The following is a 7,029-nucleotide window of genomic DNA, read 5'->3' as shown; positions in this document are numbered from 1 at the left end:
TCAACTACCACCAAACTAAACCAAGTTCGTTAAAGCTATTGAAAAGTAATTTCAGAATATCTTTTCATAATATATATCTAAAGAGTTCCTAAACTCAGTGGGAGCTTAGTGTTTGTTATTCAACAAACTAAGGCCCAAGTGTAGATATATGTTTCATTGTGATTTATTCAAATGAGACACAAGGGTATTGTTTCTACCACGAATTTTTGAGAACATAATGTTTGTTTACTCGAAATAATGTCCTTTTGGAGATTCGTTTCCAAAATGACAAGTGGGAGAAAATAGACCTCGAAAGTTTGCGAGGCAAACAAAAAACATAAAAGGACATTCCGGAGGCTTTTCGAAGTTCTTTAGAAAATCCGAACACGTATTCTTTACGGACTTTAGAAGTGGCTTTTAAGAATAGACATCTCTTAGAAGACTTTTCAAGTGCTTCAAGGAGAATAGAATATTCAAAGGACTCTCAAAGTGCCTGTTAATATTCTATTGTTTGATGTTCTATACCCAAGTAGACATAGAGTTCAAGTCACTGAAACTATGAGATTCTTCTATTAGATAGTGAAGAAACATAGAGTTCAGGTCACTGAAACTATGAGATTCTTCTATTAGATAGTGAAGAAACCTACAACTTGCAGTCAAACTATTATTTAGAAAATAATGAGTATGTGACTTGTAAGAAAGATATGACGAAATATAGATTCCCTAAAATGGTTAGAGGCCATATATAGACTTAATGTTTAATTGGTTAAAGGCCATAAAAACATACTCAATGTTCCGATGACAAAATTGAAATTTTGTTGATTTGCAAGAATGATTTACATCTATTGGATAAAAACCATCAAACATGGAATTGTGTTCACACACAAAGCTAGATTAGTTGCTAAAGGTTACAAGCAAATTCATGGCATGCATTGTGTTGAAGCCTCATGCATAATCTTAATGCTCAAGTCTATAATTCAAGCAATGATTGCATATTGGTACATATGACAATTGGATGACAAAACATCTTCCTCAATCAAATGTTGGAAGAAACTATGTACATGGTATGTCATAGGATTTGTGGATCCAAATAAATACTTGAAAAGGAAAGCTAGCTTATGAAATCTAAGTACAGATTTAAGCAAGCAATTGGGAATTGGATGTGTATTTTAGTGAAGCTAATAAGTATTTTAGTTTCATAAAATGTACATGATTCTTATAGAAATATAAGAAGTTTAGTGGGAGTACATAAAACTTAATTGGTCGTCAATGTATTCTTAATGTACTCAGAACATAAATTTTTGATCCTCTTCAATTTTCAGTGCCGGTGAATAATCTGCTCTGCCAATCTGGAGAATTTTCAGTGAAACTTCACATACAACCAGTGTGACCAACTTCTTTAGAGATAGACTCCAGTACAATGTGCAATGGTTCCTGCAACAACCAAATCAGTTGAGGCCTCACAAGACAATTTTCTTCCCTTCCTGTAGAACCACAACAAACAAACAACTCACTGAGTTGCAAGTCATGTTATAGGACATGATTTCATATTAAGTACAAAACTCTCACTCAAATTAAGTAATTCACGAAGGTCACATATTTTAGCAAAGAGATCTCTCATATCAAAGTTGAATAACACTCCATGATGAAATATCAAGAAGACATTGGATAATATGAAATTATCATTGCATGAGAACAATATTAAAAGGAGACTTTGGCACTATTAAAACATGTTAGTTAACAATATACCTAAATATACCTGTGTGTATATGTGTGGAGAAACAATTCATTTGCTCCTGGATGCAAAAATTCACAGGTTTGCTAGATGACGCCACAGAAAAATTGAGTAGTATTAGAGAGAAAAGAAACATGATTTTCCCTGGCGATACACAAAGAAAGGAAACACCACATTAGCTAAATAATGACAATTTTTAAAATCTCAATTAAAGGAGAAAGAAAACACATAGGGACGCAATTAAAGGTCCATTTTGGAGGAAAGAAATAATAAGCATAGTAAGTCAGTAGAATTTTCTTCGAATGCCTACATGGTTGCACTAAACCTCATGGGTATTGTATGGTATGGGTATAATAGCATTTTGGAAAATTTAAAATCCCATACTGATAGATTATGTTAATAATCTTTTTGTATATATTTATACTTAGCAAGTAAATAATCTGGTGATATTATCTCCCTGCTTTGTAGCCTTTTGTAGCTACTTGTATATATATATATGTAAGTACCTAGATCGATCAGATATTGAAATTCTACAACATTAAGCTTCTACTCATACATCTGCTTCTGTATAACTATAAACTTCTGAAGCAAAGCTTTGCCCGCATTACAAATATTACTAGCAGAAAGTGAGGCACGAATAAAAATCAGTGTAAGAACTTTAAAGCCATTCTAACATCCATTACCCTCCCGGTTAATGGCATCATTCAGAAGTCCTTTTATATTAAGAAATTTTTCAAACAACAGCAATACACAATTCAAGTATGGATTCTCTATAGTCCTCCACATATAATTATAAATTGGCAAACAAAAATCACCAAATAAAAATCTGATAATAAATCAATATTAATCCAAAATAAGAACCAAAATTTACAAAAATCAAGATAGATTTTGAGTATTAAATTGCTAAATTAGTTTGATTTCGAGTATTAGATTGTTGAACCAAAAAATTCAGGAAGATAATTAGTAACAACACATATAACGTTTAGGCATAATTGAACAAAGAAAAATACATACATCTTTAAAAAAACCTTTGCTGCATATTTAAGCTGAAGCTGCAAGGAAATCGATCAACGAATTAATTTCAGAATATATTAACAAGACATCAGATCAACAAGAAAAGGTGAAGATATAAGACTGACCTTTTTTCTATATTCACCTTTGTAACTAGTAACAGATTTTGGATTCAAACCCAACTCCTTGAAACAAGTTTTCCACTGAGTATACATACTTGCCTTCAGAAAGTTGGCTCTCAACACAGGTAATAAATGAGAAGTGTTTAGCCTGTCAAAAATTAGATTCGGGTGATTGGGCCTCTAAATGTTTAAGACGCGTATGATTACATCAAATTCATGAAAAATACAGTAATGTACTTCAAAAAAAGAAACTACTATATGATAAACTGCAACTATACAAAGTGTTTTGTTACAAGATTAGGCCAGGCATTAATCACACAAGCTTAGGCCAGAACAAGATACATCTTTGAAATGGGAATTTTCCAACAGAGATCTGTGCAGCGCTAGAAAATTCTAGCGCTTGGATCAGGAGCGCTGGTAACTTATAGCGCTTGCATTTTGAGCGCCAGAATTTATTCCCGTGACAGCTGGATCAATTATATCTTTTGCGCGATGTTGTAAGACACAAACTCAAGCGCTGGAATATGACAGCGCACAAGGTTTGAGCGCTGGAAAATAGTGACGCTTGGAATGCCAGCGTTGGAATTTTCCAGCACTGATGTTTTAGTCCACTTTTCCAGTCTTTATCGGTTTTTGTCGAGTCTTATCACGTTTTCTATCTTAGGAACATGAGTTGGGATGCAACTCTTAGCCTTTATCAAATGATAAATCATAATGCAATTTAAAAACTCAGATATTTTATCTTATACGGTTACTATTTTGGGCAGCGTTCAAGCATAACAATTACTATAAATAGTAATTTCTAATAATGGAAATATGGTTTATGGGATATCAGACATTCATGGATCGTTCGTAGCATACTTAAGAAAGCTTAGTCAATGAACACACCGTGTCGAGCCTAGGGACAAATGTAGGCATCTACAACCTGTCTGTGTATCAATTGACCATTAAGTGAGTACTCTAAATAAAAGACACATATGTGATTCTCCCCTTTGTAATTGGTGCTTCAGCATAATTGAGGATTCGGTTCATGTTAGTTGTGATTGCCCCAATGCGAGGGAGGTGTGGGACATCTTCAATGAGTCACCTCACTTCTATTCGGCCAACCTCTCCTTGGCTTAAGTTTAATCTCTACACCCCGCCTCACCCAAATCTGCCACCAGCTCCATCTAGAGATGGGCAGTGGGTTGGGTTTGACCTAGCCCACCCTGACACAACACATAGTGGGTCACGTGGGTCTGACCCACTTATGACACATGACACATCCCGCCCAACCTTGATATATTTTTGATGTGTTTTGGGTCGAATTTTTTCAACGCAATCCATTTCGAACCCCATCTGACCAAACACAAACCCGCCACGGCACACCTGATCCACCAACCCAACACACGAACCCAACACACACAACACGCGATCCCAACCCGCGAAAATCATCCTAATTTAAACAACTTTTGTTTAAAATGCTAATAAATAGTTTAAATATACATTAACCACTATGTGAATAACATAAAATTATTTAATTCCAGTTCATACAATATTCGTAACTTTTTAACTCTTAATTAATCGTCCAAACCCACTTGATACAAATCAGTTCCTTTAACTCATGTAAACCCACCAAACCCACCTGACCCGTCAGAATCACATTTGTCGTAACACACCAAACCCATCAACCCACCCGACCTGCACAACCCACATCGACCCACGACCAATCATCTAATATGTCCATTTGTTCCGACATAACCCACAATTCATCTTACCGTAGTTTAACTGAGGCGGGTCGTGTGTAGATTATCCCAACCACGACCCACCCTACCCTCCATGTTGACCATCCCTAGCTCCATCCTACCTCGAAAGGCTCTCTTCCCGGCCGTTATGTGGTCAATATGGAAGAGAATAAACATGACAGTGATGCTTCGTATTGCATAGTATTTCAATCCCTTGCCTTGGCATAGGAGTTTCTAACCTCAAAAACATCAACCAAAATGCTGCCACCCCTCCCACTCTTAAGTGGGGAACCTGTCCGAAATATTGGATTAAATTTAACTGTGATGCTTCGTATTGCATTGTGACTAAAGATGTAGGTCTACCAGGTGTTTTTTCGTGATAAAACATGGAATTGGCTATTGGGTTTCAAGCTTAAAAGATAATCTCAAACGGTTCTTTCAAAGGAATTGTTGGCCCACCGTGAGGGGCTGGTGCTGGTCGTGGATAAGGGTTGGAAAAATGTCATTGTTCATATTGATTACCATCTCGCTGTATAGATGGCTATCACTGAAAACCAAGTTCCATATGCTAACCTGAATTTAATACTATAATAAAGGGACCTTTCTTCACAGATTAGCAATATCAAAATTCAGTTGACCAGTTTAGCCCAGATCCACGAATAGAAATGCTGATATTTTGGCAAGAATGTGTAGGAAAATGGACGTTTATTGTAACAATATATTTACAAACCTTATTTCTTTGATTTTTAATCCTTATGAGGCAGTGGCAATAGTTGTAGAGGAGGATAGACCTCCATGACTTTGATGGTTTCGTAACACCTAAATCCTTTTAATTTAGGACTTTTTTAAAAAAAAAGGACATTTTTCACGTGGCAACTGTCAACTGACAGGTGGCAATATTAAGGGTAAAATTTAAAAATTAAAAAAATCTCAATTTCCCTCCAAAACACAAATTGACTTAATTAAACCCCCCCAAAAAAAATTTCCCAATTCATTTTTTCTCTCCTCTACGCGACTCCCTTAGCAAGGGCCAAGGAGTAGATGAAGATTCAAGCACGAGCAAAGTATTTCGCCACTTCAATTTGCTGCCACAAATCAGGTATGAAGTATTTCCCTCTCAAACTTTTCTAATTTTACTTCAAAATAATTAGGGTTTTTCGATGAATGAAGAACACGAATTGGGGATTTATCAAAAGATTAATAAACCTCATCCTCTTCGCCACGAAAACTGATGCTGCCGCCACTGGCGGATCTAGTGTGTAGAGAGTGGGGTCACTTGACCCCACTTGGCCAAAAAATTTTACATAATTTTAGTTAATTTTAAACTAATTTGTATTAAAAAGTACCTAATTTAGTTAATTTTTCAGTAATTTTGTATTAGTGACCCCACTTAGTACAATTTCTGGATCCGCCACTGGCTGCCGCCTCTGTGTACAGGTTTCAGAACGCCATCTGCTCCGGCTTCTCGGATAACTGTATTTCCCCTGATAACCGCTCCAAGTTCAACACCCTCCCAGCTATATGCTTTCCGTTTAAGGATGGTTGAACACTTGAACTACTTGGATACTTGGCGTTGAATCGGTGATTCTTTAGTTTGTTCTTGCTTTGATTCTTGCAATCCACCACCACATCCGCAACGCCTAATGACTACATCCCCGCTCACTAGAACAGCCTCGCCAGTCGACATAGCCTACTTAACACTTTATTATTATGGAGTAGTATGTACGGAGTTACAACACTTCCTATAAATGAATTGATAGTCCAACACCCTATGTTAATCTAATAATCCACCGCTACGAGTTGAGGAGAGAGAAAAGACTTTCATGTTTTTTTAGGTCTTAATTAAGTCAATTAGTGTTTTGGAGGGAAATTGAGAATTTTTTTTTTTTTTGTCCTTAATCTTGCTACCTGTTAGTTGTCAGTTGTCACGTGACAAAGTCAACGCCTGAAAAGGGTCAACTACCATAATCCGGCCAAAGGTCCTAGTCAACAAAAAAATTTACAATTAAGGTCCTAAATCGCCACTTTGCTTATGAAAGGTCCTTTCTTACAAATATACTACTACCTCCGTTCCTAAGATCTTTACGCTTACTATTTGCACGGTAATTAAGGAATTTGGTGAATATGTGATGGTGGGGCAACAAATGGGAAAATGAGAGGCTGCAAATTGTCCAACAATGTGAGTGGATGAAAATCAATATTAAAGTATTGTGAGTGGGTAAGCTATGGTGGGCCAAATGAGAGCAAAAATGGAATAAAGTAGAGTGTAAAGAACTTCCAGGAATGAACTAAAATGAAAAGCGTAAAAAATTTCCAGGAACGGGGTAGTATTATAAAAGCTCCTTTCTAACAAAAAGTCCTTTAATTTATGCCATTACTAGCTTTGCATTAAAAATTTCTCTAAATTTGTTTTAGAAAAATTAAAAAAGTTGATATTATGAAAATATGTATTGTCGCG

At 36.0% G+C, this 7,029-nt stretch overlaps 1 long non-coding RNA gene across 1 annotated transcript; it reads right to left on the bottom strand.

Annotated features, from left to right (window-relative positions):
• Positions 1-1,035: 1,035 nt before the first annotated feature.
• On the bottom strand, positions 1,036-3,469 carry LOC110802455 (uncharacterized). The gene is made up of 4 exons (XR_002537166.2): positions 2,854-3,469; positions 2,729-2,766; positions 1,739-1,858; positions 1,036-1,463 (listed from the first exon to the last, which is right to left on the bottom strand). It is a non-coding gene; the product is annotated as an uncharacterized lncRNA (long non-coding RNA).
• Between the last annotated feature and the right edge of the window lie 3,560 nt (positions 3,470-7,029).

This window comes from Spinacia oleracea, chromosome 6, assembly GCF_020520425.1.
Source record: "Spinacia oleracea cultivar Varoflay chromosome 6, BTI_SOV_V1, whole genome shotgun sequence".
NCBI classification, from domain to species: Eukaryota; Viridiplantae; Streptophyta; class Magnoliopsida; order Caryophyllales; family Amaranthaceae; genus Spinacia; species Spinacia oleracea.
This window is presented reverse-complemented; position numbering and strand designations above follow the sequence as displayed.